We start from the raw sequence: 13,873 nt of genomic DNA, 5'->3' as shown, positions 1-13,873 counted from the left end.
ATAGTGACAACAATTCCTCGGCTGCATCTCCTTTTTCTTTAACTGAGGCTCAATACCAACAACTCTTATCCATGCTTCACTCTCAAAACATCTTTGTTGACCCTACTCATGCTGTTAATGCAGTAGCTTCGACTTCTTCATTTTCTTGTATTTTTTTGCCTAATCACTTGTGCAATAAAATCCACTCGACAGTTTCATCTCTTAAATCTGGTTTATTTAGTCTTGATTGTTGGATTCTTGACACGGGAGCTACAGATCATATGGTTCCTTCCATAGATTTTCTTTCTTCCATTATCTCTATTGTTAATACTTCTTTAAGCTTCCTAATGGCAAATCTGTGTCTGTTACACATATAGGCACTATTCATATTTCTAAGCATCTTGTTCTTTATGATGTTCTTTGTGTTTCTTCATTTACTTTCAAATTGATTTCTATCAGCAAGCTCACTAAGTAACTCACTTACTGTTATCTATTTTCTTCTGATATGTGTTTCATTCAAGACTTGATTCACTGGAGGTTGATTGGAGTGGGTAGACAACAAGGAAGACTTTACGTACTGCAACAACCAAGCTTTTCTTCTTATACTAAGCTTCATTCTTTTCCTGTTCTATATATTACAGTTTCTAATCCTTTTTCATATGTTTGTTCTGTATCTTCCAAGTACTCTTTATTTGAGATTTGACATAATAGAATTGGTCATCCCTTTGTTTTGAGGATGATGTTTCTCAATAAACTTGTTCCTAAACAGGTTGTACCTAGTACTCCATGTATGATTTGTCCTCTGGCCAAATAGAAAAAACTACATTTTCCCAATAATAATCATTTTTCTATTTCTCCTTTTGACCTTATTCACTATGATGTTTGTGGACCTTTTTATATTTCTACTGTTGAAGGTTACAGATTTTTTTTTTTTTTACTATTGTTGATAATTCTACTCGTGCCACTTGGATTTATCTTTTTAAATATAAATTTGAAGTGACACTGCTTATTAACACTTTCTTCAAGTTAGTCAAAACACAATTTCATACCAATATATATATATATATATATATATATATGTACTGACCATGGTTCATAATTTTTTCTTTTCACTTTTCTAAATTCTAAAGGTGTCATTCATTAACACAGTTGTGTTGAGACTCATCAATAGAATTCTGTGGTGGAATAAAAACATCAACACATTCTTAATATAGCACGAGCCTTGCTGTTTCAGTCTCATTTGCCTATTAAATTTTGGGGTGATGCTGTTTTAACAGCCACTTACATTATTAATAGGTTACCTACTCTTCTCTTAAAGCACAAGTCTCCCTTTGAGCTTTTATTTCATTCTTCTCCTTCCTATTATCACCTAAGGACTTTTGGATGCTTGTGTTTTGCTTCTACCTTACAAAGATCTCGCACTAAATTTGATCCAAAAGCTCGTGCCTGTATTTTGCTTGGATATCCATTTGGTATCAGGGGTTATAAACTCATTGACCTTAATACAAATCAGTGTTTTGTATCTAGACATGTTATCTTTCATGAACATGTTTTTCCCTTCAAATCCCAGAATTCTCTTCCTCTTAACACGTCTCTTCTTCAACTACATGCATTCCTATCACTCATCAATCTTTAACTTTAGATTTTTTTACTGTGCCTTCAACAGATCCTGTCACTTGTCCTGATACTTCTTCTATGACTACTGACATACCTCAGTCTTCTACCACTTTTGATAATACATTTTCTTCTCCAATCATCCCTCAGAGATAAACCAGAATGAGAAGAGCCCCTAGTTATTTGCATAATTTCTATTGCAATTCTTCTTCTGCACACTTTGTATCAGATTCTACAACAGGTCTTTCCTCTCCTCTTCCATCAAATATCAAGTATGACATATCTAATTTTCTTTCCTATGATTGTTTATCTCCCAATCATAAGTATTTTGCTTTATCGATTACTGCTGATATTGAACCTGAATTCTATCATTAAGCAATCAAACACTCTCACTAGAGAGATGCTATGACTGTTGAGATTAAAACCTTGAAAAATAATAATATATGGACTGTTACTTCTTTACCTCTTGAAAAAAAACCTATCGGCTGTAAATGGGTTTACAAAATTAAGTATTGTGCTGACAGTTCAATAGAACGATACAAAGCAAAATTTGTTGCTAAGGGCTACACTCAAAAGGAAGGTTTTGATTATCTAAAACTTTTTCACTAGTAGCTAAAATGACTACTGTTATAACCTTATTGGCTATTACTATTGTACTAAATTGGCATCTTATTCAACTTGATGTCAATAATGTCTTCTTTCATGGAGATTTATTAGAAGAAGTGTATATGAAATTGCCTCCTGGTTTTCACATTAAAGGGGGTCTAAAGTTTGCAAGTTGAATAAATCCCTCTATGGTTTGAAACATGATTCACTTCAATGGTTTTCTAAGTTTTCCACTACTCTTCTTAACTTGGGTTTTACTTAATCCAAAGCTGATTACTCTCTTTTTACCAAGACTTGTGGTTCTTCCTTCATTGTCCTTCTTGTCTATGTAGACGATATTTTGATTGCTAGTAATGATGTGTAGTCTATGGAGCACTTGAAATCCTTACTTGATGATAAGTTCAAGCTTAAGGATCTTGGTTGGCTCAAATATTTTCTTGGGTTGGAAGTGGCTAGATCTTCACATGGCATTTGTTTATATAAAAAGAAGTATGCACTTGAGATTCTCCAAGATGTTGGTTTTCTTGCATCTAAACCTGTTTCTTTTCCTATGGAGCAGAATGTGAAGTTGAGCAAAGATGATGCTGAATTGCTACTAGATCCTACTGTTTTTTGTAGGCTTATTGGTATGCTTCTCTACCTTACACTTACAACACCTGATCTGTCTTACTCAGTGCATAGACTTAGTCAGTATATGGCACAACCCAGACAACCTCATTTAATAGCAGCTTATTGCATTTTACAATATGCGAAGAGTACTCCTGGTCATGGTATTTTATTTCCTATTGCAAGTTCCCTAACAATAAGCTTTTGCAGATTCAGATTGGGCTTCTTGCCCTGATAGTCGTCGGTTTACAAGTGGATATTGTATTTTTTTTTGGGAATTCTTTGGTGTCTTGGAAATCAAAGAAATAGGTTATTGTCTCTCGGTCTTCAGCTGAAGCTAAATATCATTCAATGGCTTCTACCACTTATGAAATTGTTTGGCTTCTTACTCTCTTATTTGATTTTGGTTTAACTCATCCTCACAGTGCTCAATTGTTTTGTGATAGTCAGGTTACTTTGCATATTGCTGCCAACTCAGTTTTTCATGAAAGGACAAAACACATTCAGCTGCATTGCCACTTCATCCATGACAAAATTCAGGTTGGAATTATAAAGACTTTTCATCTTGCTTCTCAACACCAACTTGCTGATGTTCTCACTAAACCTTTGTGCTATCAACAGTTTCATCGCTTGATTTTCAAGATGGGAGTTGACTCTATTTACTCTCCATCTTGAAGGGGGTATCAAGTATATTTTATGCATGTCAGATGTATTGTTAATACACTAGTTTTATTTATCTGTCCATAATATAAATACTTTGTAATTTTCATTATTCATTTTTACACACATTTGGAAATAATACTTCTTTAGTTTTATCTGTCCATAGTATAATACTTTGTAATTTTCACCTTATGTCTGCTAGGGTTTTACCCTTGTTACTCTCTATGCATGAAACAATATAGCGCACAGGTTGGACAGGCAACGTTTTATAGTTTAGGGCAGAAGCTACTTTCATGTATTACATGGCTTTTAAGTGCTAAGGTTAGCAAGGTTGTAATTTTCTCTTGTTAAAATTGGGGATCTTGAATTGTGTTTATTTAATTGAAATAAGAAAATGAATGAAGCTTAGGTTGATATGTGTTGTGTGGTAGTGGTTTGCTAAATTTTGTGTATGGACATATTTTGGAATAATGGTTTTAGCTTTAAATATATATATATATATATATATATATATATGTATGTGTGTGTGTGTGTTTGTATTGTGAATAATTGATATGTTTTGGTGTTAATTAATTGGGTTATATTGTATATGGTTGATATTTGGTGATGTTATGGAATAGGTTAAAGTGTAGAGTTATGATCAAGAGTTAGTGAGTTGAAGTTGGAAGTATAGGATACGTTTGGGAACACAATTATTCTTGGATATTCTCAGACTAATTCACTACTATTACCATACTATTTTAATACTATTTACAAACTATTTTACAATTATTTATAGATATTCTAAAATATTTTTAGTATCCAAATGGACTCTTTGTACTAAATATTCATAAGGTAATGAATTGGATGAAGGAGTTGGAAATTTTAGATTATGATCGGCTTGGCACAAAGAGAAGAGACAAAGGCCTAGGCCCATTTACATAAATTTGTAAACTTACAATTTATAGTGAATTAAATCTATAAGTGCTTGTGCTTTCGTATGCTGTTTTTTAAATTTATTTTCATTTTATGAAGTTTTCTATACCTGATTCACGAGATAGAAAGTTTTAACAGATTAGCAGCATTCGCTCTCTCACAATTTTTAAAATTTTTCGTCTTTATCACTCTAGAGGAGGGATTGGGCACTACTCTTCGTTGTCTCAAAGAGAATTTCCTAGCTCCGCCAAAGGCACATATATAATTAAAGGGTAATTCTATTGACATCAACGATGAATCGATGAAATTTGACTGATAAGTGCAAATGTATTTTTAAAATATTTTTTTTCCTTTTATTTCAATCATTTTTTATATATTTGTAAACATTTTTAAGAAATAAAAAAATATCAATTCATTAATAGTCACTTCTTTAATTTTTAAATAAAAAATAAAAAATAAAAAATAAAAAATTCAATCGGTCACTTTTATCAATAATTTTTATCGGTTTAAATATCATTTTCCATAATTAAAAGAAACTTATGAGATTTTGAACATGGCTCTTGATCTGCCTTTCCTTCTTGCTTCCTGTATTTTTAAATTGAGATTTTTATTTTCTTCTAGCGTTAAGAATGATAAAACTGATCCCTCTGTCTAGCAATTTTACTTATTTAGCATATCACATAATATGAAAAATTAAATAATGTAAAATATATATATAACCTTTAAAAGTATAAGTCAGTAATAAAAACTTGAAATATTAAAAAAAAAAAAAAGAAGAAGCGTTGGTTTTACAAATTAGGAAAAAAAAAAAACAAAGAAAACTTAAACAATAAAGAAAAACACTAGTATGCCGCCCCAACTTGACCGCTCTTTTTGACTGCTTGGCAAATTTTCTTTTACTTAGTGATTAAGGAAGTGTTTTTAAGTGTACTGGTGTATTTTTTTTATTTTTTAAAAAAATTTAAACATATTAAAAAAATATGAAAAGAAAAAAGTAAAAAAAAAAAAAGACTGAGCGGCACGCCCAGTAGTAAATACTAAGCGGCAGAGTAACATTGCCCAGGAAAACAAAAATAAAACAGTGTGCAAGAAACCACCGATGAGTATGTCACAGTTCAAGAACAAATTACTGGGCCTCAGTTGACTCGGCTTGAGTTCATATGTTGTTGGGCCATGGGCCCGTTTAAATTCATTAGCCTTCCATTTTATTTCAATCAGTATGTGACGTGGACTATAAGATAGTAGGTTATGGGCCTGCACCTTAGTTTTATTTCCTTCTCTATGATGATGCTAGTTTTGATTAGCTTGATTTCATGTAAGGTAAAGTTTGAATAATGAGATAAGACGAGATGATTTTAAATAAAAATTAAATAAAATATTATTAGAATATTATTTTTTAATAATATTATTATTTTGATATTTGAAAAAGTTAAATTATTTATTATATTTTGTGTAAAATTTTAAAAAAATTATAATGATGAGACGAGTTGAAGTTTAAAACCAAATACCTAAAACTCAGGTTTACTTTTAAAAATAGTTATGCCCAACAAGACTATAACCTGAGTAGTGAGTAGCAGGATTTTTTAAAAAAAAAATTAAAAAAAAAAGTTGATTTTTTTTGCAAACTTTGGCCTACCTATTACAACTTGGGTATTCGGATTTTTGAGTCTCAAGAATACAGATTCTTCCGGGTACTGATCTTACTTATGACCCGGGTTAATATGAGAGAGTACCCTATCAACATTACATGCCTGAATTTGAGTCCGAGTATAGCCGGATACCCGAATCCATATCCAAGTGAACAGTCTTGTAATGATTTTAAGGTTTTGTTTTTCCAAAATCTTTCACAAAATTTTAACTTTACAAACATATTTTGAGTGTGTAGCCGACAACATTTACAAAATTTATTAAAAATAATTGGTTTGGTTTGGTTACACAAAGTCAAACTATCTCATCTCATATAATTATTATAATTTTTTCAAACTCTTATACAAAATATAATAAACAATTCAACTTTTTCAAATTTCAAAACAAAAATAATATTAAACAATATTTTATTCAACTTTTAACAAAACATCTCATCTCATCTTATTAAAAAACTATACATATCGATATTTTCTAGGTTTACTTTTATAAATTGTATTTGATTAAAGTGTACTTGCATTGCATGACAGCAAGATGTCGAAGTCTTCTTCGTCAAGCTAATTGAAATGAGAAATAATTGGTCTAACCAAAAATTTGATAGAAAAAATTTATAAAATGACGTGATTTAATATACTACATTAAATTGTAAAGTATATTTAGTTATAAAATAGATCTAACATAATATTTTAAGTCACGTCAACATATAAACTTACTTTTATATGACCTCTAGATAGATATAGCATTTCTTAAAAGTAGTCCTCAGTTCATAATTTGTGGTCTCAAAATACATTGTTTAAAAGTCAATTTCCTTAAATTAAATAGAAATTTTACATGAAAATTTTACACTATACACCTCCGTTTAATTAATATGTGATTTATCATTTTTATTTTTATATTTAAACACACACATGTCAGTAATGTAGTGTAAAGCTTCCTTAAATGGTTCGCGGTCAAAGATGAGATGAGCAAAAATCAAAAAGTTAAAAAAAAAAAAACCCTTATAACAGCTACATAAATAGCACATAGCCAATCACGACCCAAAGTACAGAAAGGTAAAACCCTAATAAGCTCCTTGTTGATAAATATTTAGTGATGATAAATTTATCGTTATAAAATGTATAAGTACTGTTTAATTTTTTTGAAGAAAAGTAAATAAATATAAAATTGAAATGAAAAAATTATTATTTTGATAGTAGACCTTATATTTTTTCAAAGAGAGCGTGATGGATTTACATATCTTAAAACTATATCTAACATTACTCTTTAGTAATTTTTTCCAATTTCTTGAACAAGTCTGATGGTCCAATTCTAGCTATAAAGAGAGTTACAATTATATTAATAGACTATTAGTTGATAGAACTTAATGCTACTCATATAAAATCTTTAGACAGAGATAATCCAAAATGAGCATTTAATATCGTATATATTTATTTTTACATCAGATCATCCAATTCAATTAAGAAATTGATGAAGAGGATCTCAATTGAGCATTATCATGGATATATATATATATATATATATATATGTTTTCGTTTTGATTTCAAAGCATCACACTTAGTATCTACTAAAGGAAAATGATATAATTACAATTCCTTTTACAATTTTTATACAATCATATGTTAAATGAGGAATATTTTATAAAAACAACTTATAAAAATAACATAATTTTTCTTAAATATCTTCAATTTAACGGGTGATTATATAAAAATTGTAAAAAAAAATTGTAAATATATTATTACTCCCTACCAAATAAGCTAATGTTCTTTAATTTATACAAGCTTTGAAATTAATAAAGTTGGGTGTAACGGTGTTGGATCAGGGAATGTTAGTTTATTTCAGAAAACTTTGGTCTTCGAAAACTAGATATATAGTTTACATTTCGGTCTTTATAATGATAGGAGATCAGGTTTGGCACATGTGCTGCACACATTAATGCACGCTAATAAAAGTCGTCTTTTCCCATATACATATTTGTCTTGATTAATGTTGACCTTATAAGATGCCCACATTATTAGTGAAGTTCTAGTAATTTAAAAAAAAAAATTAAAAATATTAAAAAATTTAAAAGGAAAAAAAATCTAAAAAAGAAACAACAATACAAATCAAAACCAACATATTGGAATAAACAAGACTTATTTCTTCAAATTTAAAAAATATAAACAAAAACCTAAATAACACAAAAAATAAAAATAAAAACCAAAGAGAATAACATATATATCACTACAAGAAAACTGCTTATTTACAGCCAGTTAATTTCAGCGAAATAATTATTTACAGTTAAAATGAGTCTGTTTTAATCACAAATAATCTTTTCGTCGCAAACAAATGATCATAAATACATATTTTTCTTGTAGCACGTGTCATATCATTATAGGTGCAGCTTTTATAAGTGATGATGGAACGAATCGATTTGATCGAAGTTGAACCATATAAAAACCTAATGTTTAGCAACAATTGTGTATTTAGCCCCTTATATATGCTTTACAATAAATTAATAATTATGAATTTAATTAGAATCATGATTAATGGAACCTAATGCATCATCATGTGTGACCAATTATATATATGCAATATTTTTAATGGAAGTCTCATCAACGTGACACGTGCATTCGTTAATCACAAGCACTAAGCAATAAAATTAAATAAATATTTTCAAGGTGGTTGATGTGCAAAGCATCTTTGATTAAAGTGTACTTTTCATTGCATGGCAACAAAATGTCGACATCTTCTTAACCCAGGCTGATTGAATTAATTAGGAGATCGACCTCTAAGTTGTCTCAACATAACTATCACGCATGCATGCATGCCACACATTTTTTTAAAGTTATTTCCTCGAGTGGTTCACGACTCAAGTGATGAGCATAAAAAGAAAAAAGAGAGAGAGTAGAACAGCTACATAAATATCACGGCCCAAGAACAAATAGAAAAAATATTATAAGAAAATTGTTTATTTTTAAATTATTTCTTGCGAAAATAATTATTTCTTATTAAAATGAATATATTTTCGTCACAAATAATCATTTTTGTCGAAAATAATCTATCACAAATGTTTTTTTTTTTTTTTTTTTTGTAGTGAATCCTTAATAAATTGCTTGTTGATACGTATTTAAATATCATTTTCAATTATTTTATCGAATTAGATAATTCAGCCTGAAAATATCATACGATCTTACTGGATTTAATACTGTCCATATAAGATTTTCATGCATAGTGCATCTTAAACCAGCATTTAATATATGCGGTGTCTATCTCTCTTTATATTGAACCACCTAATTCAGTTAAAGATATTAAAAAAGGTCTCAATAAAACCCCATTTGATTTTTTTTTTAATTCATATTTTTTTAATCATCATTTGGGATGTAATGATTATCGTTAGATTTTGAAAAATAAGATTAATCGAAAACTAGGTAAAAAATATATTTATCTGATTGAAAAATTAAATATGACCCATAGATCTGTAAATTAAATATGACGAAAAAATTAGATAAAAAATAAATAAAAAGTATATAATATTTTATTATTATATAAAACTTATATGAATAATCTAATAAAAATTAGACATAGTACAATAGGCAAAAGGCAAAATAAGGGATCAGATGTGACAGATGAACTGCACACATCGTGCACTCTTATAATTAAAAGTTCTCTTTTCCCATCTATATTTTATATATTTGTTTTACTTTTGACCTTATAAGATGGCCTTATAATTAGAGCCCATGATCTATTCATTATTTTATGTGTCTCTTTTATACCCAACTGATCAATAGAGCAACCAGTGCATTGTTTTTCCTTTTAGTATAAGAAGGAAATTTGGCCTTAAATCTCTGATTAAACAACCACATTTCCTAAAGCTTTTCTCTTCCTTAATTTGCACTCACCGTGATTATTAATCTGCAATCAGCTTGTTCTTTTAAAATCTTGAGCTGCATATTATTCTTTGTTACTCTTCTCCTTCCCACTATATCTGGTGACTGTACTTGTGATGCTGAGGCCACAGAAACACACAATAGCAGCACAGCACTTAAATACAAACTGGGTTCAATAGCTTGCATTCTTGTTGCAAGTGCTATTGGGGTATGCATCCCATTGCTGGGCAAGAAATTTCCGGCTCTTTGCCCGGAAAATGATATCTTTTTCATGATCAAGGCATTTGCCGCCGGTGTGATTCTGGCGACTGGTTCATTCATATCCTACCGGATGCATTCGACAACTTGACTTCACCATACCTCGATCAAAATCCATGGGGGAATTTCCCCTTCACAGGTTTCTTCACCATCGTTTCAGCAATTGGAACGTTGATGGTGGATGCTTATGCCACTAGCTATTACGAGCGCTCGCACTTTAATAAGCTGGTGAAACTAATGCTTGAACTCTTATATTAATGAGCACTATATAGTGTTTTTTAAATGCGACAATATTCTTTGTTTACTAACGGTTATAAATTAAATAAAAAAGAAAAAGATATGAAGCTTTACATAAGATGAAATAGTAAGAAGTACTGGTGTTATAGAGTAGAGTAATATACAACCTTAGGGTGTGTTAGTTCTGCACACTACATTATATATATATATGTATAATTATAAGGAAAATAAGTATTTATGATAGATTATTTGCAACAAAAATAAATTCATTTTAACAGGAAATAATCATTTTCGCTGAAAATAACTAGTTACAAATAAGTAACTTTTTTGTAATATTTGAAAAAAAGTTGGGTCTATTATTTAAAAAATGATTTTTTTTTTCTTGTGAGTCTCAGATTTAACATTTTATTAAAAATGAACACATAAGACTTGTACATTCTAAGACTGTAAATATTATTTTTGTATGGACTAATAACATTTTAACTTGTCTAATACTTATTGACATGATGAATAGACACAAGTTTTGCATAACTACCTAATAAAACATTAATTCTTTTTTAGAAATTTGCTTTGACTTTGCTGTGTTGATTTTTTTTTTTTTTAATTAGAGGTTGTATTTGTATCATTCCCCATATATTATTGATACAGTGAACTTTGCAGATTATATATACAGCTGGTACCTCATGTATTTCCACTCTCTTTTACAAATATATATAATTAATTAAGGTCATTACTAAATTAAAAATGTAGGTAAGTGCAGATCAAGAGAGTGGCAGCGAGCACGCGGGTCACGTACATGTTCACACACATGCCACACATGGGCATGCTCATGGCTCATCAATCAGTAGTACCACTTCCCAACATGGAACCAATTCGTCGGAGCTAATACGTCATCGTATTATTGCACAAGTAAAGTGGCTGATTTTAATTATTTGTTAATTATTATTATTATTATTTGCTAATCCTTCCCCATTAATGCAAGGAATATGACTTCCAATTAATTATTTGGATTTTATTTTATTTTTAGGTATTGGAATTAGGAATTGTATTCCATTCAGTGATTATTGGAGTAGATATGGGTGCTTCTCAAAAGCGTTGGGACAATAAAGCTAGCCTCTCCTTGTGGCCTTGTCTTTCCATCAATTTTTTTAGGGTATAGGTCTTGGTGGCTGCATCTCTCAGGTATAATACACGATTCTAGTTCATGTCATCTGCTCTGATATCATGTTAAATTTATTATTTGTCTAAAAAGTATAAGTTGATAGAAATAATTAAATCCAATTATTTAAATTATATCCTAACAGCAAATTGTTGTCAAAGAGTTTCTGATCAAATGTTGTGTTTCCATCATTTCTTTGATGGTTGTTATTAAGGTTGAATATTTAAGGACTCGTTTGGATAGTGAGATGAGATGATATAGTTTTAGATAAATTGAATAAAATATTGTTATAATATTATTTTTTAATATTATTATTGTTTTGGAATTTGAAAAAGTTATAAATATGAGATGAGATGAGATGAGATGGTTTGAGAGTGTTTCTCTATCCAAATGAGCCTTAGTCATTTCATCCATATATCATGGATAGAAGCTTATTTAAAATTAAACTTCATTAATATTTTCTTTTTGTTTAGGCAAAATTTAAGAGTAGGTCTGCAGCAATAATGGCAACATTTTTCTCAGTGACAACACCAGTAAGGATTGCAATTGGCATTGGAATATCAAGCACTTACAATGGCAATAGCCAAACTGCTCTGATTGTTGAAGGGATTTTCAATGCTCCTGCAGCTGGGATTCTGATTTATATGGCACTTGTTGATCTATTAGCAGCATATTTCATGAACCCAAGAGTGAAACAAAATGTAAGGATTCAAATAGGAGTAAATGTCTCACTTCTTCTAGGAGCTGGATGTATGTCTCTCTTGGCAAAATGGGCTGGAGGGTACATGTGGGGAAATAGCTAGGAAGAATTACAAAATAAGTTGTAGTTTGAGGGTATATATGTAACATTTTTTCTTATAACAGTAGATACTTTTATCATGTATGGTGGATCTAAGAATTTATTCTAGGAGGGGCGAGGGATTGTTATAATGATAATTATATAAAAACACATTTCATAATGTAATGTATTCTTTATGTCACCAAAATATGTTATAAGTAACTCAAAATACAAAATGACATTATCAATATGTCAATTTAGGTGCGGTTTGGACAGTGAATTGAGATAAGATGAATTGAGATGAAAATTGAATAAAATATTATTAGAATATTATGTTTTAATATTATTAATTTTTTAGAATTTGAAAATTTTGAATTGTTTATTATATTTTGTGTGAGAATTTGAAAAATTTATAATGATGTGATGAGATGAGATAAGATGAATTGAGATTGTTTATCAATTCAAACGGGACCCTATATATGATGCATGTTTATAGCAGTAAAAGATCAAGAATTAAATATAATATATTTCCCTCTCTAAGAAAAATTTTTAATTTGCTTGATATTAACAAGGAAAAACATATAAGGACACTCAAATAAAAATGGAAAATAATTATACGTATAAAAGAAAAAGTAGAAGAGGAGACAGACAAGTTTGAATATGACTCATTTATAAAAAATGAAAACAAAAACTTGAATTTAACTCAGAGAAAATAATAAATATATCCAAATTCAAATACATGTATGCATAAATTTTAAAAATATTGTAGGGTCAAAATTTTAATTTATTAAGAAAAACTCATTTTTCATAAAAATTTGGGTTAGATTATGAATATTATTATAAATTTAAGAGAAATGCTTTAGTCATAAAGAAATTTTACAAAAATAAACTTATAAATTGACGTATCTTGATATAGTACATCATATTATAAAGTTATTTTAGTATAAAGTATATTTAACTTATGACATGAAATCATAATATTTTTTCTAAAACTTAAGTTACTTTTAAATATATTTATTTCTGAAATTTTCTGAAATTATGATTATTTTATTCTATGAGAAATTGATTTAGATTAGTCTTCGTGGGAAAAAAAAAAAAAATTTTTTTGTAATTTTATAGCAAAACTATTGGAAAAGGGGAAGGAGGATTATTTTGATTTGTGTTGGGTGACAAAATGCTTTTTATTTTTATTTTTACAATATCTAAGTTTAACTTATACTGAAAGAAGAAAATGTAGTACAGAAATAAAAGGTTTTATTTGAATATTTCACTGGATGATAAATAACAATTTTTTAATCAATTAATGCCACAATAGAAGATAAATTAAGAAGATGATGAATAGAACTTTTGTAAATCTACTTAATTTCTCGACTCTCTAATTTTGAAAATGAAACTCTTCCACCCTCTCCACCTCATTTATTATTATTTTATTATTATTTTTCTTTTTTATTTTTGAAATAAACTTTATATCATTCAATAAACCGAAGTTATAACTGACTTATTAATATAGGAAAAATTCAGACTATAAGCCAAACTACGCAACTACTCTGG

The 13,873-nt window shown here is 29.2% G+C and overlaps 1 pseudogene; it reads left to right on the top strand.

Moving 5' to 3' along the window:
* Positions 1–2,566: 2,566 nt before the first annotated feature.
* Positions 2,567–12,347, top strand: LOC121235366 (annotated as a pseudogene).
* The last annotated feature ends 1,526 nt before the right edge of the window (positions 12,348–13,873 follow it).

The sequence above is a fragment of the Juglans microcarpa x Juglans regia genome, chromosome 6D (genome assembly GCF_004785595.1).
Source record: "Juglans microcarpa x Juglans regia isolate MS1-56 chromosome 6D, Jm3101_v1.0, whole genome shotgun sequence".
NCBI classification, from domain to species: Eukaryota; Viridiplantae; Streptophyta; class Magnoliopsida; order Fagales; family Juglandaceae; genus Juglans; species Juglans microcarpa x Juglans regia.
Note: the sequence above shows the minus strand (reverse complement) of the source record. Positions and strands in the feature narration are given on the sequence as shown.